The following is a 22,307-nucleotide window of genomic DNA, read 5'->3' as shown; positions in this document are numbered from 1 at the left end:
AAAAGATTACTGGTTTAGTTTTTAAGAAAATAAGTTCCTTATTTGTTTATTAACAATACTCACCCAAGTTCCTGGTCACCAGAGACTTCTTCAGTCCTTGGTGCCCCACGTTGGGCGCCAAATGTGAAGATCGTGTATTTTAAAATCAGCACGAGACAGGAATTCAGGTTAGGGGAAAATCGTCAGTCTTTATTCTCAGTGAAGAAAGATCGGAGGTGGAAGAGAATCGGCGATAGCAATGTGTGCAGCTGAGTCAAGAAGCTAGCTCGACCAGCAGCTACACAACCAGCAGCTTGGAGTCTCGAACCCAGGCCCAATCTCTCACAGCTTCTCTTCCTATCTCTCTCTCTGCCTCCACCCACCAAAATCGTCATTTCCTATACAATACATCAGGACTTGCACGGAGAGTGGACAGGGACCATTCTTTATCCAATCATGTATATTAATAGAGTATAGCCCAATTACTAGTTAGCCTCATGTACTTGGGACCTCAGTGCATCAACTCAAGCCTCAGCCCATTACACAAAGTTATCCCTGGGAACAAAAGTGATACTTGTATGAGGTTCTCTGACCTCACAAAAACAATGAAAATCAAACACCTCTTGTAGTCCCTCCACCCTCACCTTCCAGCATCCCACACATCCCTACTGAATAGGTATCCTTTTTCCTCTCCAGGGGACTTGTACAGAGAAGAGATACTCTCGTGATAGCTGCTTTGCAAATATCTAGATGAGGGAGGAAAAACTGCATGAGGAATAATTTAGACAAAACAATGTGGATCACCATGGAAACAATCTTGAGAAGACACCAGGGAAAAGAAATCCTTGTTAACATTGTTCATGTTTTGCAGATATATCCAATCGCCAGATCCAATTTTGGACCTTTCAATCATATCCCCTTGAAAATTCTAGAGTTAATATAACCACAGGGCACAACAGTTTACACTGAGCAAGTCTCTTTACCCATCTAATAATCTTTAATTAATATAATGCTTTAATTTATGCAATTTACTGTTTTCCCCTTTCTCTCAGTTTGAAATCAGTGAAAGGTCAAGTTACATTAGCAGTGGGAGTTTACTATTGCAGGAGTATTTTAAGCTGACTGAGGAAACAGAGAAATAAACAAATATTTAATTGAAACATACAATAAGGAAAACATGACTTATTCTTTTTTAGCTTACAGAAACTTTCTGGGCTTCCATTTCCTCATATGTGAAATGTGTGAGTTGGTCTATAAGCCTGCAAAGGTCTTTTCCACAGCTGACATTCTTTGATTCTATTAAATTTTAAGAGGGAGACAGAGACAGAGACAGAGACAGAGACAGAGAGACAGAGAATCAATTTTATTAACAATTTATTGCTTGATGAGTCTTTTGACTATCTTGATTTTTTTATGTGATATGTAAGTTGACATTTTCCCTAAGTAATACTGAGCCCAATTTTCCCAACAATTTTCTTTTTGATTTGCCGCTGTCTGGATTATTTGCTGACCTCCTTTGGCAGAGGCTACATGTATTTCTATCTAAGCAAAAGATAGTTATGCTACACAGTGACCTGATCTTAAACAGGTATTCAGGAAACAATTAATCATAGGAGGCATTAATACATGGTACTCCTCCCGATAATCTTTGAGAGACATTCCCTGCTTCCTTGTTTGTCCATTGCACTGTCTTCTCCCCACTTCTGCAATGCACATAAGTACTTTCTTTTTTTTAAAAAAAAAATTTATTAAAGCTTTTTATTTACAAAATATATGCATGGGTAATTTTTCAACATTGACCTTTGAAAAACATTGTGTTCTAAATTTTTACCTCCTTCTCCCCATCACCTCCCCTAGATGGCAGGTAATCCAAAACATATTAAATGTGTTAAATCCAATGTCACATAAATACTTTCTATGCATTTGAAGGACTGGGACCCAGATCACAGGAACTCTAATGCATTTCCAGACTCTCGTCCCCCCCTTTTAAAATCACTTTCCTCTCCAACACATAACATTTAAAATTTTTGTTTGAAAAGAGGACAAAGAGAACCGAGTAGATTTTTCTAGTGGCACTTTTTATGATGAGAGAAAGTGAAGAAGGGCAGAGAAAAACTGCTCAGTTTCTGAAGTAGGATATCACAGAATAGAGAGAAAGAATGCAGAGAAAGAGGGCCAGGGTAAGAAAGGTTACATTAATATGTCTATGAAAGAATATGAAATCTGAAAGGGACTTTATTATTTTCTCTAAACATTTTATTTTAAAGAAAGGGGAAAGGAGAGCCAGAGAGTGCTATAGCAGAACCAGAAACTAGGACCCAGGTCTCTTGACTCCTGGGCCAGGGCTCTTCCTGCTATGCCATGTTATTTCTCTTTTGTCAAATGCCTAAGGAGATATGGATATTCTATGATGCACATCACCAAAGAAATAATGCCATTTTGGAATTACATGGATGAGGTAGCATTACCAAGAGAAGAATGGCCTTTTTATAAAGGCCTTTGGAGGCAGAGCACAGGTTGAGACCACCTAAAGCAATCTACTCATTAATTATGTTCAAAATCTCTTAGAAACAAATCTTTGAGACACCTTGAAACTCATTCCTGAATCTTTTTAAAATTATATAATTTCAGGAATGGATTTCTTCTGTATGTCTTTGGTCAGATCCAACCACTTTCCCCATCTATTTAATTGCCATTTTCACTTCCTCACATATCAGGCAGGGGTGAAAGAATCTAATGACCCTGGTTTTCCTATTATCAATGATGAAGATAGATCACTATGGAAACAGGGGCATATCTGTTTTATTTTGTGTTTATTTGCTGCCTCTGTACTGGCATAAAATTCAAAGAAAAAGGAACACAGGGAAGTGGGCTAGAGAGTGCTAAGGATTTGAAAAGCATTTGTAAATAATTTAGTTTTTGGTTTTCTAAATGTAAGACCCTTGCCCAATGATATATTATCATAGGAACTAAAGCATATTAACTTAATATTCTTGGTATGTGAAAAAGAAGATAAAATAAAATCACAGATATTTAATTCAAATCAGTTTAATAAATATTTATTAAGCACCTACTAAGTGCTAGACACTGTGCTAAGAGGTAAGGATATAAAAAAAGCAAAAGATAAATTTTACTCTTAAGGATATTACAATCTAATGAGGGAAACAAAATGCAAATATATACATATATGTATACATACAATAAATATATACAAATATATACACACACACACACACACACACACACACACACACAAGCAACTGGGAAATAATTACAAAAAGGAAGACATTGAATTAAGAAGGCTTCCTGTAGGAGACAAGAAGCCAGGGATATCTATAGTTAGAGTTGAGGATGGAGAGAACTACAAGTTTTAAAGTCAAAAAAAAAAAAATAACAGGGAGATCTGACTTTGACGTCAAAGGACCAGAGTTCAAATCCTAATCGTATCCTTTTCTATCTTTTGACTTTAGGCAAGTCATTGAACTTCCCTGAGCCTCAATTTCCTCATCTATAAAATGAGGGAAGGGGTAGACTAGTTGAATTCTAAGATCCCTTCCAGCTCTAAATCAATGAAAATGTAATATCATTAAAGGCATGATTTTGTTATGTATTTGCCTTTGGAATCTAGCATTTGGTATAGTTAATGTTTACTTGAGAAAAGTTGGTAATCACTACATTGAAGAAAAGGTCTTGACAAAATAATGTTTTCCCCTAACTAGCATGAAAATATTACTTTCATATAAATATTAAAAACTAACAATAGAAAAAAAGAGAAATAAAAAAAGAAAAAGACAGTATAGAAAATAACTACTTCATTCTGTTTAATTAGACTTATTATTTAAAGTAATGACACATTCGACTCCATGTATTTATCACTAATTAGTGGTTAATGTACATATACAAGTGTATACAATCATCAATTAGATCTTTCTTTGAGACTTTACATCAGATTCAGAACAAAATGTTGCCTACTTCCTTAACAATACTAACCTTTCCATCTGTACTGTTATGCTCCATTCCTGTTCATTTCCTCTATCACCTCTTCTGGGATCTTTCATTAATTATCCGTTCTCTCTCCTAGATGTTTTTCTAAAATAATATTGACATATTTTGTTTATACATTACCAACACTTAACAATGAACGCCTCCCCAATACCCCTCTTAGAGAGCCATGCCATAACAAAGAATAAATTAAAAAATCAGTAAACCTAACCATCACAAAAGTGTGGTTATCTACCATGTTCCACACCCATAGTCCCCCACCTCTGCAAAGAAGAAAAGCACATGCCTTTTAATATCTCTTTTTGTGGCCAATCTTGGTCATTATAATTTTACATTAACTTTTCATTGTTTTATTGTTCTTTCCATTTATATTCTTCTAATCATTGTATTTATTGTTTTCTCACCTCTGCTTACTTCACTCTATACCCATTCATATAAATCTTCTCATACTTATCTCAGTCAGAGAAACAGACATTTTAGTAATTTTCTTTGTATAACTTCAAAATGCTTTCCAGAATGGTTGGACCAAATTATAGTTCTACAAATAAAGCATTAATGTGTCATTGTTGAATTGAATTGAGAAAATTTAATTCCACACTTCCAGCTTTGCTAATTTGCTGGATGTAAAGTAAATCCTCAAAATTGTTTCAATTTATATTTTTCTTATTATTAGTTATTCAGAGCATGGGGTGGGGTATGGTTGTTGTTGTTGGGGGAATGTTCTTATAATTCTCTTGGATCTTTTCCTTTCCATTGATTCCAGAGGTTTGAAATGAATTCTGTTTCTCCCTTCAAATATCAGCTCCAATGCTATTTTCTTCACCAAATTTCTCTTGAATCCCAATTGAAAGTGATCACTTTTCCTCTCTCCAAATTTCCCATTTTATTCTTTCTGAACCTCTGCTTTGCATCTTTCTCATTTTCCCTTATATTATACTTATTAGTGTTTCTTTCCTTCCTATTAAAATGCAAGCATCTTGAAGCAGGGCCTATCACATCTATTTTTATATTGTCTTTACTAAGATGAATGCCTTGTACTAGTAGACACTTAATATTTGTAGCTTAACTGAAATAAAACATGTTTTCTAGATGCTACAAATGTTCCCCTTTGTCTTTTGGATGGCTTAAGAATTCTTTATTTACTAGAGCAATAGTAGTTCCTGGGTGGGTATTAGAGTCCACAAGAATTAAATCAGAACCAAGGTCAAAGCATCCTAATCATTCATGAGGTAGTGCCAATAAGAAAAGTCAGAGTGTAAATGATGTCTCTGGGGAAGAGCTAGAAATAAAGCCTGTATAAGTCTAAAGGTCATTAATGAAAGGCTTTGAGATGAGAGAGCTTATTCCAGGTGAATAAATGGATTTAGTGCATTAGAATCTTCTAACCAGGCTTAAGAGAAGAACAATGAGATTGCACTGGGCAGCTGGCAGGGTGAGGAGGAGGGAGAGGAGAAGCTTTAGGACTTGCTTCAAAATTTATACCTACTTTTATCTGTATTCCCAGCACATCTCCCCTTCAGCTTTGCCACCTGGGCTTTGGTGCCTGTAACAGTGACAGGCACATCAACATAAAATGTTCAGGTTGGTTGCAGAATGAAAATAAAATATTTCAGTAGATCACATTTCCAACCATGGAAGATTTCTGCTGTTTTCTGCTTTGCTTCTGCTACCTGGGGGCCTCTGCTTGCCTAGGACCCCTAGACATGTTACCAGTGTGTAACGGCTATGTATTCTGACTTATTCTTTGGCTCAAGTAATGAAGGTGAACAATGTTGGGGGTGGGGTTTGTCAAGGTGGAGGATAATACTTAAGTCTGAGAAACCTGTTTTTTAAATTTTTTTTTTAGACCTAGCAGCTGTCCAGGAATATTGCTATTCATCATCAGATATGGAGGTGAAAGGGTTTTCTTTTGTTAACTCTAGAGGTGACCAATTTTGAATTTTGATCTTTTTGATGTTTAGGAACTACTACTTGATATACAGTAGGGAAAGCCCTGCATCTGGAATCAGTGGACATGAGGTTAAATATTGGCTCTGCCATTCACTACTTTAGTGACCTTGGGCAAATGGTTTCCCCTCTCCAAGCCTCAGTTTCCTCACCTGAAAAATAAGAACTTGGATTACAAGATCTCTAAGATCCTTTCTGATCTAAAAACTATAATCCTAAATATTAAAACTATAATAAACAAGTATACTTATTTGATAATTTCTTTATTTTTCCTTGGTGGGGAAAGAAAATTAGCTCAATTGTTGTTTGCCCTTTGTTTTAGAAGAGGATCAACAATATCATGGGGTGATTTTAACTCTTGGAGAACCAAATTTAAGAGAAGTAGAACAAGACAAATTGTTAGCCTCACTTTCCCTTCCAGAGAAGTCAAAGTCCAGTAGCAAGACAAAAGTCAGGATGACTGGTGGTGTCCAGGGATGTAGTGGATGGCCATGTGGTTTCCTATATCTGATCAAGCTCTATAGGCTCCACCTTAGAACAAATTGTGCTCAGTTGTTCATTCCTCTGGAGGAAGTCATGTCATCCATCAGGAAGCTTCCTGTCTGATTAGGAGGAGTATAGAATTACAAGAATGAACCAATTAATTCCATCAGAAGATTGAATTTTTTATATATCATTGAATTTCATAATTACCTTGTGAAGTAAGCACTTTGGATAAGTTCAATAGTTCCCTATTTCCTCCAGGCTCAAACATAAAATTTATTTGATTTTTAAAGTCTTTTACAATCTCTCCCTTTCCTACTTTTCCAGTCTTTTCACACTCCCACATGATGTGCCTTCCTTCTGTAACTGAGACCTAAAACTCGTTGGTGTAGTTCTCTCTCCTTATTGATGGAGATCAATGGCCTCTGTCTGCAGGAAGGACAAGCAGAAATTTTGAGGGCAGGAAAGAAGGGAGATTTCCTATCTTCAAACTCCTAAAGTCTCCCAACACTCTTTGAGTCTCTTCCATCTAGTCTCTTCCATCTCTGTTTTGAGTACTTCTGACTTCTAGCTTTGAGAGAGATGCTAACCCTACTTCAGGTTGCTGAAAGGAAAACAAAATCCTGGGAAGCTGACATCCAAGTTGATAGTTTCCATCATATCCCTCACTCCAACTTGCATATTAGAGACTTTTGGGAACTTCCTTTTGCGTGAGATCTCACAATCTCTCTTGACTAAGCTGAGTTACCTTGCTCCCAATAAAAGAGCTCCTTCAGTGTATATTGTCTGGTATATATTTCCCTGTGAATGTTTTATTTGATTTCTGTTTTATTATTGACTTGGATAAATGAAGTCCTTTGCTATTTGCTATGTGTGTTTATTGTGGAACTAGTGGGAAGGGAGTCAAGCTTTGCATGTTGAGCTTAGGTTATTGCTTCCTCAATAATGAAATAGCAATCAGAAGTTGACTGGAATATGAAAACCACTTCCCCTAGTCTAGTAATATTTAAGGGAGCAGAGATATAATTCTAATCCCCCTACTTTTATGCACACACATACTCCCCTCTTGCCAGGAGGGGAAACAGGAAATCAAGGTCAGAGGCTAACAACTCTGTTGTCCTCAGAGAAAAAGGTACCAGGTTAGAATTATATCCACCCATTCACCTTAAATATTCTTAGTCTAAGGAAAATAGACTCCCCTCTCCTTCTTCCTCTCCTGTCTCTCTCTGTTTCTCACTCTTTGTCTCTCTCTGTCTCTCTCTCTCTGTCTCTCTCTCTCTCTGTCTCTTTCTATCTGTCTCTCTTTGTCTCTCTGTCTCTGTTTCTCTGTCTCTTCTCTCTGTCTCTGTCTCTATCTCTGTTTCTCTCAGAGCACTGTGGCTAAGCTACTGGTCTTAACCTCCTGCTTTCCCTCCTGAAAGGAATTAAAGCCTCCCTTGGAGAAGATTGAAGAAGAGATTTGAGATAGCTATTCTGTTCCCTCTGAACCACAACTATGAAACTCTTATGCCACATATTGGAGGGTACAGCCCTTGCTATATCTCTACTCTGTGTCTTTACCCTACCTATCATCCACATCTGGAATGCTCTATTTCCTCACCATTACCTTCTGCCTTTCCTAGATTACTTCAAGACTCAGCTCAAATGCTACCTTCTAAAGGAGGCCTTTCTTTTCTGTCTTCTCCCTATCCTCTCCCACCCCATTTCCCACTAGTGTCTTTCCTCTGAGACTGCCTTCCATTTTATACTGTATATATAGCTTTTATAACCTTTCCTCATTGTTCTATTCCTGAGATAGGGACAGAATTGGTGACACTTAAGAAAGATCCTGGTCTTTTGACTTCCATATTCTTTTCAGGTCCCTGAAGGGAGAGAAAGACTCTTGGGAAAAGCCATCATACAGAAGAACTTATGACTCCATTATCTATTCCTAATTTAATATATTAAAGACTTCCCTCCTGAGTGGGGAGAACTGGGATTCTTTCTCTTGATTGAGTTGAGATCTCTCATTCTCATTGGGAGAGCTCATTCATTCTGTGTTTTGTCTGATACATATTCTCATCTACATATCTTGGAAGTATATCTTGGATAATTGAGTTTACTATGTGTACTCTTTTTGAAAGACATTTTGTTGAAAGGAAGTCAAACCTTGCATATATAGCTAGGATTACTCCTTCCCCTTCAAGGGATAGTGATCTAGGAACTCAGCTTGAATTTTAAAATTATTTTCCTTAGACTAAGAATATTTAAGGTGGGTGGGTGGATATAATTCTAACCTGGTACCTTTTTCTCTGAGGACAACAGAGTTGTTAGCCTCTGACCTTGATTTCCTGTTTCCCCTTCTGGCAAGAATCAAATTTTCCCTTGGAAAGGGTAATATGAGGAGACACTAGAGATAACTGTTCATACTTCCTTATGAGCCACATTTAGACACATTACCTACCATGGCAAAACAGAGTATACAATATCCTTTAAGTTTATATGTAGACGTAAGTGTGTGTGTGGGATGCATGTGTGTCTGATTGCTTGTTACCCTGAGAATTCTTTGAAGTTTCAGACTAGACATTTTTCCTTGTATTCCCAGGACTTAGTACACTTCCAAGCCCAAAATAAATGCTTAATAAATACTTGTAGACTCATTGACTGATTCTGCATATTTTCCCTATTTCAGGCTTTAATTTCTCCCTTTATGAAGTGAAGTGGGTCACACAATCTCTAAGGTTCTTTTTAGCTGTACGATTCTTTATCTTTTCATATCCCTTCACCCAACCTCTCTGGTGGCACATGTTTACAAAACTGTAACCAAGGAATAGAGTAAAAATAATTTAGTCTGGCTTAGCATTAATCCTGAAAACCTGAGCCACCCAGCTATGTGCTTCTCTGGGATCTCATAATGGTGGAATGAGAATTGGGTTTAGGAAGCCTAAATTTCGAAGTGACACCTTCTTCCCTGAAGATTAGCAAGTCAGTTTTGGGAGGTGGCTCTCAAGAGTATTCTTTTTAGGAAAGCACACTCTAAGATGGAAAATGAACTGAGAGATAGGCATTCAGAGTTCTCACACAGAATGTGGTTGGTCAGCACACAGAACAGGCAGCAGATGGTGAAACCAGAATGAGAAGCTTGCTGATTCTGTTTGGCTCTGGGTTGGCAGGGAGTAGCTACAGATGGTGAGATTGAGGCTGGATGTAGTACCCTCCCTGGGACGGGCTTCACTCCAAAGTTTCATGCTGCAACAACTAACACTGAGTGTGAGTCAGTCACAGTTGAGAGACACTCAGACTTCCCTGGCAAGATCCCAAGACTGGGGCTTTTATACTAATTTCACAGGTACCCCTAGCTCCTCGGGAGCTTTTAGAGAATGACAGTGAGGAATGAAGCAATATGGACCAGATGGAGAGGCTGAGAGAACTAAATCATCTTCTGGTGGGCTAGGAAATATAACGGCATCACACAGAGGCAGATGGCATGAAGATCAGCTAAACAATGTGATCACTTATAAGCAGAATTTTCAGCCTTTACTATGGATGACAGGACTTTTTAACCAATGTTGTTTTCAAATTTTTACAATAGCTTCAACATAAAAGTATAGCAAACTGTCAACTAATTATTTGACTCAATTTTGTTTATTAGTCATATTTTAAGAGCAGCTAGGTGGTACAGTGGGTACAGCACCAGCCCTGATGTCAAGAGGACCTGAATTCAAATCTGGCTTCAGACACTTAACACTTTCTAGCTGTATGACCCTGGGCAAGTCACTTAACCCCAGCTGTCTCAGCAAAAAAAAAAAAAAAGGAAAGGAAAAAAAAGGAAAATAAAAAAGAGGAAAAATAGAAGTCATATTTGGAAGTTCTATACTTTATTTCCAAGCTGAGACCTACACACAGATTTTTACATTTTCTCTCAAGTTCAGAAAAACCTAAATTTAAGATAGGTCAATCTCGAATTCAAAAGATGGTATAGGTTACAAAATTGAATTTTTGGAAACTTGGATTTTTAGCTCTGCTCCTACCCTGCCATGAAAGATATGGACAGAAATAAAATTATAATACTGTTTTCAGAATATACTAGTAAACACTTCCATATTCTGGAAAAAAAAATAAGTACCCATTGTGGACAAACCCCAATTCTTTATTCATTCATCAAGTAGTGGTTGTGCATTACTAAAGGAAATATGGCCATTTTGTCTATGCCACTTCTCATTTAAAACCCTTCAATGCCTTTCCTTTGCCTACAAAATAAAAAACAGATTTACTTTAGTATTCTAAACCCCCTACAATCAGATTCCAATTCTGTCTTCTCCTATTTCCTTACAAGAACTTTTGGCTAGACAGATGCCTACACTGATCCTGGACACAGCTTGAGCATTCATAATTCTGCTGTTGCCCTAATAGGGATGCTTTTTTCTTTCTTCTACAATTACATATGTTTTATTTATCCTTCAAGAGTTTGATTACTTTACATTTGAGTTGTGCTTTACAACTGTGTAATATGCTTTCACATATTGCTCATTTGCAACTTGGTTCCTTGTTTTCTCTGTTTGCATCTTGTTTCACTGGTTCTTTTCTAAATGTCACCCAAAAGTTTGTCTTCAGCCCTTTGTTTTCATGCCCTCTTTATTGGCCATTGTGCATACTTCCATAATTTCAAGTATCTCTTTGATGCACATGATTCCCAAATCTTTAATATCTCTCAAAATTTCTACTCTCATATGTGCAATGGACACTTCCAATAAGTGTATTCTCATCTGGATTTCCATTGTACCTCAAATGCATGTCATCCTGTTCTGCCTCTCCACTCAATTCATTCTTTTAATGGCATTACTATACCATTTTCTAGCCTCATCCTTCATTTTCTTTCCCTTTCATGTAGTTACATGACTCCTAAGTTGTTGAATTTAAGTTATTAAAAGATTTACTTTTACTTATCTTTTTATATATTATTTCTCCTAGTATGTTTCTTGATGACATGGATTATTTTTCATTACTTATCATTATCTAATGCCAAACTAAGTATTTTGTATATAGTAGGTGCCAAAAAAATTTTTATGTTGAAATGAATTTCCTTAATCAATTAGTTTCCAACTTCTATTGATTCTTTTTTGACAACATTTTTGGCTCTATCCCTAATTCACACTCTTACGGACACTACTCCAGCTCAGGACCCTCTTATTATTAACTATTATAAAAGATTTTTAACTACTTTTCCTGCCTCTGGTGTCTGTCCCATCCATTCTCATATAGTTTCCAAAATAATCTTTACAATGTTTAGATCTGATCACATCAATCCCCTGCTAAAAATCAGTGGCTTACACTGTTTATTGAATAATATAAATTCCTTAACCTGATATTTGAGGCCTTTCCCAATTTGGCTTCAACCTGTCTTTTTAGGTTTGTTTCATGGCACTATACTTTTTTTATATACATTACCCTCCAATCAAACTGGACTATTTTGTTATACCCTCTTATCATTTTGCTGTCTTCTGCCACTATTTCTTTGTACATCTCCATCTTTGGAATGAACTCATCCTCTTGGTCCCATTTATGCATATTAAAACCTTCTTATTCAAGTCTAATTCACTGTGTGATATTATTCCAATGAAACTTGTATTAAAACATTTTTAGTATGAAAGGATTCTTCTAGCTTTAATATACAGACAGTCAATGACTTAGGAAATTTACTTCAGAATTTGTGGCACATTTTGAGTATCTTTTGCTTTTGGGTTTGTTGTTCAAACATTTTCCAGTCTGGTCTGACCCTTTGTGACCCAATCTAGGATATTCTTGAGAAAGACACAGGAATGGTTTGCTATTTGCTTCTCCTAACCATTTTATAGATGAGGAAACTGAGGCAAACAGGGTTAAGTCACTTAACCAAGGTCACACAACTAATAAGGATCTGAGTCCAGATTTTCATTCAGGAAAATGAGCCTTTCCGCCTTCAGACTTGACACTTTGCCATCTCACTGCCCTTTTAAAAAATAATAATAATAGCTTTTTATTTTCAAAATACATGCAAAGATAGTTTTCTTTTTTTTTTTTTTAGTTCTTTGTTTTATTATTATTAAAACTTTTTATTGACAGAACCCATGCCTGGGTAATTTTTTTTTACAACATCCCTGCACTCACTTCTGTTCTGACTTTTCCCCTCCCTCCCTTCACCCCCTCCCCCAGATGGCAAGAAGTCCTATACAAGTTAAATATGTCACAGTATATCTTAGATACAATATATGTGTGCAGAACCAGACAGTTCTCTTGTTGCACAGAAAGAATTGGATTCAGAAGGTAAAAAATAACCTGGGAAGAAAAACAAAAATGCAAACAGTTTACATTCATTTCCCAGTGTTCTTTCTTTGGGTGTAGCTGCTTCTGTCCATCTTTGATCAATTGAAACTGAATTAGATCTTCTCTTTGTCGAAGAAATCCACTTCCATCAGAACACATCCTCATACAGTATTGTTGTTGAAGTATATAATGATCTCCTGGTTCTGCTCATTTCACTTAACATCAGTTAATGTAAGTCTCTCCAAGTCTCTCCGAGCCTCTCTGTATTCATCCTGCTGTTCATTTCTTACAGAACAATAATATTCCGTAACATTCATATACCACAATTTACCCAACCATTCTCCAATTGATGAGCATCCATTCATTTTCCATTTTCTAGCCACTACAAACAGGGCTGCCACAAACATTTTGGCACATACAGGTCCCTTTCCCTTCTTTACTATCTCTTTGGGGTATAAGCCCAGTAGAGACACTGCTGGATCAAAGGGTATGCAGAGTTTGATAACTTTTTGAGCATAGTTCCAAACTGCTCTCCAGAATGGCTGGATGTGTTCACAATTTCACCAACAATGTATTAGTCAGTGTCCCAGTTTTGCCACATCCCCTCCAACATTCCGCATTACCTTTCCCTGTCATTCTAACCAATCTGACAGGTGTGTAGTGGTATCTCAGAGTTGTCTTAATTTGCATTTCTCTGATTAATAGCAAAGATAGTTTTCAACATTCACCCTTGAAAAACCTGTTGTTCTAAATTTTTCTCTCTCCTCCCTACTTCTTTCCTCCCCTAGACAAGTAATCCAATATAAGTTAAACATGCACAATTCTTCTAAACATATGTTTACATTTATCATGCTTTACAAGAAAAATCAGATCAAAAAGGGAAAAAAGAGAAAGAAAAAACAAGCAAGTAAACAATAACAAAAAAGATGAAAATACTATGTCATGACTATTCAATTCCCATAGTCCTCTCTTTGGACAGATGGTTCTCTCCATCACAAGTCTTTTGGAATTGGGCTGAAATCACCTTATTGTTGAAAAGAGCCAAGTCCATAAAAGGTGATCATCACATAATGTTGTTGTTGCTGTGTACAATATTCTCTTGGTTCTGCTCATTTCACTTAGCATTAGTTCATGTAAGTTTCTCCAGGCCTTTCTGAAATCATCCTGCTGATCGTTTCTTATGGAACCATAATATTCTATTACATTTATATAGCACAACTTATTCAGCCATCCCCAACTAAAGGATATTCACTCAGTTTCTAGTTCCTTGTCACTATAAAAAGGGCTGGTACAAACATTTTTGCACATGTGAGTCCTTTTCTCTTTTTTTATGATCTCTTTGCAATAGAGATGCAGTAGATTCACTGCTGGATCATAGGTTATACATAGTTTGATAACCCTTTGGACATAGTTCCAAATTTCTCTCCAGAATGGTTGGATAAGATCAAACCCAATTTTCCCACATTTATGATTATCTTTTTCTGTCATCTTAGCCAATCTGAGAGGTGTGAATTGGTACCTCAGAGTTGTGTTAATTTGCATTTCTCTAATCAATAGTGATTTAGAACATTTTTTCATATGATTAGAAATGCTAGTTGCACTTATATCCTTTGAATATCTTCTTTCACAGTTAATAGGTATGCTTTAAGGCTGATTATAACTTTTTTGAAATTGCCAAAAATCAAATCACCCAATTTAATGAGTAAGGTAGGCAACCAAATAGGGGAATAACAGTTTTGCAAAAAACAAACAAAAACAACAAAAAGCAAATATATATACTTAAAAAATATCAGGGATAAAATTTCTTTTATAGCTTATAAATTAGCTGTGAAAGACCAAAGGAGTTCTACATTTTTTTTTTTTCCTGAGGCAATTGGGATTAAATGACTTGCCCAAGGTCACACAGCTAGGAAGTGTTAAATGTCTGAGGCCATATTTGAACTCAGGTCCTCTTGACTTCAGAACTAGTGCTCTATCCACTGCACCACTTAGCTGCCCCCAAAGGAGTTTTAAAAATATTTTCAGCAAAGAAAAAAACCCTGAAGTCATAGCTCCTCAAAATGAATACTGTTGAATTTGCTTTGTAGATTCTGGTCATTTTTAAAGCTTTATTTTATTGTCATGTTTTGATAATACTGCTTTTTCCACTAGATCCTAAGGACCATAAGCATAAACATGGCTGGTAACTTCTACATTTTTGGGTCCCTTCTTCTCCCATCTGGCCACATCCATAGCACTTAGTAATATCTTGAAAGTTTATGGAAGAAGTATGGATAAATTTTTATTGGTGGTAAAAATTGGGAAATATATAACCTAGCTTCAAAATTAGATAGGACCTCAAATTCTAGTTTAACAAAGTTATCCCTTCCATATTGTGACTGTCTCTATTGCACTTTCAATATATGATGGAATGGCATAAGAAATTAAATGGGAATTTTTTTTTAAATTTGGAAGCCAGAGACAACATGAAAAGGCCAGCAGATGAAACAGAAAAAGTTTAGAAACTCAGAAATGCATATATATAGTATTGTATAATATCCACTCAAATTTTATAATAATGTACTATAAACATCATAAAAGGAAAAAAAACTTCTTTTCTGATTGAGGGAATCAAAAAATTTTATGCAGATTTTTCCAGATTAAGGAGATCCTAACCCCAAACCCCTTGATATGGAAGGGATAATTGTATATTGAATAAATAGCTATAAAGATAACTTACAACGAAGACCTCACACAAAGTCCAGTACCCTTTGAGGTGTGGTGTTTCCTTTTTGATTAATTTTAAGAACTTTCCCTTATGTTGACTTCTCTGAATTGACTTCTCTGAAATTTGTAGCTATTGCATCTCTTGGTTCTGCCTTCTGGGGACCAGTAGAAAAAGTGGCATTTCTCTTTCGCCTGACTTTCCTTTCAAAAACATCATGTATCCTGCAATTTTCTTCTTGAAACATTTCTGGTTCTTCTTCATTCGATTCTTACATTTTATAGTCCCAGGTCCCTCAACATGCTGATGGGTTTTGCTTAGATAGATATTGTATCTTGTTGATTGGAACAGAGAAGGCCCTGAAATATCATCTAGTCTAATCCTCTTATTTTATAGATGAGGAAACTGAGACCCAAAAAGTCTGAATGAATCGCTTAAGAATATTCCACAAATTTTAAAGTCATTATTCAAATACTTAGCTTCTGCTTCCAAATTCCAAACTTTTCCCCATTACGATTATCAAAGATCTCTCTATTCAGGTAAGGAATATAGAGCTGCAGTAAGTTGTCCTGGCTAAAATTTGCCTGAAAGCACCAGAACAGTGCTGAAAGTTTCCGTACTCCAGCAGCATAGAAACAACTGAATTTAGGACCTAGTTCATGCGAAGGGAATAGACAAAACTTGTGTGCTGTGAATTTAGGAGAGCAATCTTTTCTCCTTTCAACATTTAAAACTAACCTTACAGATCAAAGACTTGGGGTTTATAAGGTAAATAAATATAGACTCTTGGTCTGTATTTTATTCTGATTATATTTCAAAGGCCACCCTTATCTTAGATCTCCGGTCCTACCTAGATATTCAGATGTTCTGATAAAATTAATTACTGAGAAATATCTCTACCCAGATCACACCTAATCTTGGGAATAGAGAAGATTTGAGCAACACCAATAAAAAAAAATTATCTCAAGGTTAAAATAGTCTTCTCTGCCACCTCCTTAATCTGACATCCTATCCCAATTATTCAGTAACTCAAATAAAGAAAATATGGAGTAGTCTCGCCTCAAAAGTTTCTTTGCCAACTTCTCTAAGGCTGGGTAAATATGCGTATTTCTCTTAGTTCGGAGGAGTTATTTGCCACTTGGCAATTTACCATCAGCTGAAACTTAAAGGAGCCATTGATTTTGGGAGTTAAAGGGAAAGGAAGAAAATATGTCAAGCATGGGCAACAGCCAGAGAAAATGCCAGGAACCGGAACTGAGAGACGGAGTGTTTAGTTTGTGGAACAGCCGAGAGACCAATGTCACTGAAGGGACGAGTGTTTGTAGGAGAGTAAGTAGACCGAAAAGGTAGCGGGGGGCTAGATTATAAAGGGCTCTGCATGTTAAAGACAGCATCTGAAGATAATAGAGAGCCCGTGCGCCCTGTTTGGAATGTCCCCTCCTCTCCGCGACCGCTGCTAACCTCCATGGCATCCTGTAAGTCCCAATTAAAGTCCCATCTTTCACGAAAAGCCTTCCCCGGCCCCTCTCCATCTTAGTACCTTTGTTACCTATTTCCCGCTTATCTTGTCTTGGTTTGCAATGGGGGCTGCTCCCCCATCAGCTCATGAGTCCTCGAGGGCGGGAGCTGCCTTTTTGCTCTTGCCTCCCAGTACCTGACAGGTAACAGGCATTTAACTGACTAGTGATTGATCAAGAGTAATATATAATTATACATGATGCTATGGACAGTCACAGCTACGGCTTGGTAAAGTTTGTGAAAGGCCGGCCCACGGTGTCGCGTCTGGCCCGCGCGGCGGGTGTTGCTAGTGGCGTGAGGCTGGGCGGAGGTAAGCGCCGCTCCATCCCACAGCTGGCCGCTGCGTTTGGCAGGACGCCCTCGGGGCTTCCTGACGGCAGCTCGGCACTCGGTCCCCTAGAGCAACGGCTGACGCTCACGTCCCGGACAGCGTGCCGCGCGCTCCTGGGAAGGAGGCGCTACGGTTACGCCCGGTCTTACCCATAGGAAATCGAGGCAAACCGGAGAGACTTGCCTGGGGGCACACAGCTGGCAAGCGGCGTTGTCCGTGACCTTTGCAGCCCTGTGTACTTTATCCCGTTCCTTTAGAGCCATTTTTCCTCTCCACGTCACTAGGGGAGCAGGGTGAGGGACCCCCGGGAAAGGTGAGAATGCAGGGAGAGCCAGGGCGTGCGCTTCCCCCTCGGTCCCGTCAGGTCTCCGAGGCGCCCGCCGGCTCGGACACCCCCCGCCGCCGCGACCTCAGGCTCCGGGGAGCCCGGCAGAGGGGCGGGCCGGGTGCTCGCGGGAACGAGAAACCGCAGAGCACCCAGAACGCGAGGGAGGAGGGCACGGAGACTCTCCCAGCGCAAAGCCCGGGCGCGACTCTCCCGGGAGCAGCTCGGGCCAGGCTGGGCTGGCGCCTGGGGTGGGGCCCGGGCGGAGCGGGCGCCGGCGCAGGTGAGGAGGAGCCTTAGAGGAGAAAGGAAGAGACAAAGAGAGGGTCGTAGGCCGGGCGGGAAAGAACAATGGTTTAGAGGCTTCGGGTTGGGGCGGGGGTCGGTGATGGGTGGGGGCGCGTGAGGCGCTTTATAGCGGAAAGAAAACGAGGGGAAAGAGGGGGACGTATCTTTCTAAGATGCAGGGAAGACAGCTGCCGGGCTACCGGGGACACTTCGCGCCGCGAGCCTCAGGTGTGTCTACGGCGGCCGAGAGGCTCCAACCCCAAGTTCAACTACCTGACGGGCTTACCCTGCTACAATGGGGCACCTCTCTCCCGCCTAGTATTGTCAACCACCTATTTCCACCCCCTTCCAATTTCACCTTCTCGCTAAATCCTATTGGAGGGCGACGGCCCCGCCTGTCATCTTTTCCAATTGGCGGGAGGAGGTTTCGAGTCCCGCCTCCTCATGACTCACCGTTGATTGGTAAGCGAACCAGTCGTTCCGATTTCCCCGCCCACTCCCGCCGTCTCCGCCCCTTCCCCGGGCCGGGATCTCGCGGGAAGATCTGCGGCCGCGGTGGTGGCGACTGCTCGCTAGTAGGCACGGTCTCTAGGTTGCGGGCGGAGCAGGGCAATTTCTGCTCAGTCGGGCGCTAGCTCCTGGAGAAGCCGGAGTGAGCCTGCGGAGCTGGAGGCCTGGGCCGCCCCTTCCTCCGCCTCCTCCCCGCCGGAGCTCCTCACTGCTCCCGCTCGCTCTCCGGAGAGGCTCAGGTACGGGAGGAGCGGGGAAGCCGGGGCCGGGGACGGGCGGGGAAAGGAAACCGCCGGGGTGAAGGACCGCGCTGCCGCTGACAGCCTCCGAGCCAGCCCGGGGCTGGGGGGCGGGCGGGCGGGCTCTGGGAACCGGGGGCGACTGAACGAGCCTCGGCTCCAGTCGGCGGCTTTCGCGGGCTCCCACCTGGGCTGTGGGGGAGGCGGCTGCGGAGGGTGCCCGGGCTAGCTCCCGGGGAGGGAGGTTGGAGGGGCGTGCGCAACTCCGGGGCTCGGGACATCCCATGCCGCGTTCGGGACGCGGGCAGTCCCCGCCCCAGGTAAGGGGACACCTGGGCGGGGGGGGGGGGGGGCGGCTTTCGAGGCTTTCTTTTTTCTGCACCCCTCCCCCGGACTAGCGGGGAACCCTCGAAGGATCCCGGGGTCAGCGGCTCCCTGCCGGGGTCAGCGGCTCCCTGCCGGGGTCAGCGGCTCCCTGCCGGGGTCAGCGGCTCCCTGCCGGGGTCAGCGGCTCCCTGCCGGGGTCAGCGGCTCCTTGCCGACTAGACCCCCGAGGGATCAGAGTGGAGTCTCCAGCGGGAGGGACTCTGGGGGCCAGGTGGTGTGGGCGCCGGGCCGGGAGAAGAGCAGGCGCTCGGGCGGGACGCGCGGGGGGCGAACCCGGAGGAAGGTTCCGAGAGAAAAGTCCCGGGCTGAGATGCTGGTGCTTCCCGAAGATCAGGAGGTTTTAAAAGATTTAAAGCCAGCAACCAAAAAGGGAAGGAAAGGGGGAGAGGGGAAGAAGGGGAATCCTGTTCTGAGAACTTTAAGGATGACTAGAAAGCCGTCTCTTAAACATGGAGGTTTTCTTTCGAGGTTTTTCTGGACTAATTTAAGTGAAAGGCACTCTCCGGAAATATGCATAAAGTGATCTTTGTCGTGGCTATTCTGACTTAATGGGAAATAAAAAAAAATACCTAGTGTGTGTTTGTTTGGCTCTTGAAAAAACTGGAGGAGAATAAGCCACTGGGCGAAGTGTGGCTCGAAGGAAAATACTATCAGCATTTGATATCCCCCTAATAGGGCAAACCTGAAGTTGGGTAAATAGACAAATGTGAGACTTGCTGAGTCTTACCTGCTTTAGCGTTATTTTTTTTCCTAGTGGCAGTTACAAGCGTCACAATTCTGTGGCTCTGGATTTTAGGAGAACTTGAAACGTCGTCCAGGATGATCCTGGTCCTTGGAAATTATTTGGTAAGGTGGAAGAAATACGGAAAGTCTATTTTAAAAACTTGAAGAAATACGGAAAGTCTATTTTAAAAACTTGAAGAAATACGGAAAGTCTATTTTAAAAACTTATCAGCAAAAACTTTGCAATAGTATTTTTTTTCTTTTAAACCTTATAGTCCGTTTTCCCTCGTCTGAATGTCTGAATGATTTTTATGACAGAAATAGTTATAGGCCATTTCTGCAAATGCTGAGATAATTCTGAATATGAAGTAAAATGATTGCTTATCCATAATCCAAACAATAAGAGAGACTAGAATTTTTTCAAATAAATTCTCCTTTTTATGAAGGCAGGAGTAATGTCCAGTAAGCAAACTCAAATAAGAGACTTGCTCAAAAAAGTAACTCGTGCAACTTATAATCAAAGTTAGTTCTTCTGCATCCACGGTACTATATAATTAAATGCTAGTAATGGTGCTTGAAGGCCATTAGACTCATCAAAGAAAGATTGGACCATGTTCAGTGGAATTTCATTGTTTTAATTCTTTGAGAATTGGTCATCACAGTATTATATATGTGATAATTCAGTTAATTAGAACAACCCATTCCCCCAACAGTTGAGAATAATTTGGAGCCCAGTGTACTCTTTCTATATGATATTGATTTGTTTAATTCCAGCATTAAAATAATGGAAATCCACTAGTGCAGGAGTTCTTGAAATTTTTGGACCTCAAAGAGCTTTTGCTTATGTGGGATATGTCTTATCTGTATTTATCATATTAAAAATGGAAACATATTAGTGTTGCATCAGGGATCCCTCAAATGATCTTGTGAACTAATATTTTGTGAACAGCCACTTTTAAAGAACCTTATAAATAGTATAAATGATTTCCAATCCATTTTGCATTATTGTTGGGATTGGTATGTTTTCTATAGAAGTGTTTTTTTTTTTTTAAACATGAAACCATATATTTAAAACTTGAATTTAACCTGAAGGTTTCTTGTATAGAGTGTGTCTTTCACATTTAAGGAGGGGAAAGGCAATATAAATATAAATGGTCAATTCTGTGACAGCCCAGTAAAGATTTTGAAATAAACTTTTTACTTAAAAAACTGAGATAAGCATTATTTTAAAATTTTAGTTAAATCCAGTTATAGACTTACAGTTTTTCACTGAGACCATTTTGACATTAAAAAATTTATATTTAAAATATGTAAATATGCATTTGATAAAGATAAATTTTAGGTCTTTCTATTTTCTTTGATATTTTAAATTGTTTTATTATTAGTATTTGGGCTTGAAATGATAGTCTTGCAAGAGATGATTAGGACTTGTATCTCTGTTGTCTTAATAAAACAAAGTTTAGATGAATAACATTTTTTCAGTTAAACAATATATGCATCTAACAGGTTTTTCTCTTATGAATAAGATAGAAGGATTTTTTTTGTTTTAATCTAATTACTAAAATGGTAGTACCTAAAGAAATAACAATGTCCTCCAAATTAAAAAATAATAATAAAATAAATAGAAGTAAAGACGAGTGTGGGCTGAGATCTACCTTGAAATTTCATTGATAAGGGAATTCCTTAGTTTTAAGACTTGCTTAGTAGGACTGATTGTTGCCCTGGGTCCTACAGCCTGTAGGGTCAGAGTCTGGGGATGAAGCCACTACCCATAACCCAGCTGCTGCCTTTACAGTTGAACATCATAAGCTAATTTTACTATCATAAATAGCATGAAGTCTTTGTGAGTAGAAAGGTAAACAGATGGCAGATGAATTAGAGCCTCACTTCCTTTTTGACTTGCAGTTTTTTAAAGATGAAATTGTTTTTGTGCAATTCAGTGTGACTATGGGAAGGGTGTTGAACTTGCCTTCAGTAAAGTCCTGAATTTGAACCCTACTGACAGTTTCCTAGTTAAATGAACAGTTAAGTCAGAGCCTATGTTTCCTTATTTATAAAATGAGAATAAAACTGATAGTACTTATATGTAAGGTACTTTTTCTTAAATGCCTACTATTCTTGTTGTTTCCCTTTTAAGTTTCTTCAGGTACTTTCTTTCTGAGGATGGATGAAGGATTTTGAGATTTGGGTTCAGAAGAGGCCCTGAACCTAGGTGATCTTGGGCAAGTCCATTCAGCTCTTTGGAGTCCAGTTTTCTTATTTCTAAAAAAAGGGGTATAGATTAGAAGAGCCCTAAGGTCCCTTCCAGTTGTAAGTCTTTGATCCTTTGATCCTGGATGAAGTGTGATGCTGGCATTTTCCCCTAATTAATAAGTGTTAGATTTGAGATTTGAACCTAAATCTTTTTAACTTCAAGTTGAATTATGTTTTTCCGTTCCATACCCTGATAACTTATAAAAATTTCAGTAAAGTATAGTCTTGGAGGAAGTATGTTGAATTTGTACTTTGAATATCTATCAGGCCATTTAAATGGAAATAAGAAGCAAGTAGAGATATGCTACTTGATCTTAGAAAGGAGGATGGTGCTGG

General features: G+C 39.3%; 1 protein-coding gene and 1 long non-coding RNA gene across 4 annotated transcripts in view; one reads left to right on the top strand and one right to left on the bottom strand.

The window, feature by feature from the left end:
* Positions 1-468: 468 nt before the first annotated feature.
* On the bottom strand, positions 469-18,302 carry LOC116421834. Its single transcript, XR_004232391.1, has 3 exons — positions 18,218-18,302; positions 3,970-4,068; positions 469-1,275 (listed from the first exon to the last, which is right to left on the bottom strand). It is a non-coding gene; the product is annotated as an uncharacterized LOC116421834 (long non-coding RNA).
* A 226-nt stretch (positions 18,303-18,528) lies between these two features.
* Positions 18,529-22,307, top strand: part of GLCE (glucuronic acid epimerase) — a 136,320-nt gene continuing 132,541 nt past the window's right edge. For all 3 annotated transcript variants that reach the window (XM_003755686.4, XM_023498328.2, XM_031955311.1), the window contains exon 1: positions 18,529-18,608. The gene's annotated coding sequence lies outside the window, so the exon portion shown is untranslated. The remainder of the gene's footprint in view (positions 18,609-22,307) is intronic.

The sequence above is a fragment of the Sarcophilus harrisii genome, chromosome 2 (assembly GCF_902635505.1).
Source record: "Sarcophilus harrisii chromosome 2, mSarHar1.11, whole genome shotgun sequence".
NCBI classification, from domain to species: domain Eukaryota; kingdom Metazoa; phylum Chordata; class Mammalia; order Dasyuromorphia; family Dasyuridae; genus Sarcophilus; species Sarcophilus harrisii.
Note: the sequence above shows the minus strand (reverse complement) of the source record. Positions and strands in the feature narration are given on the sequence as shown.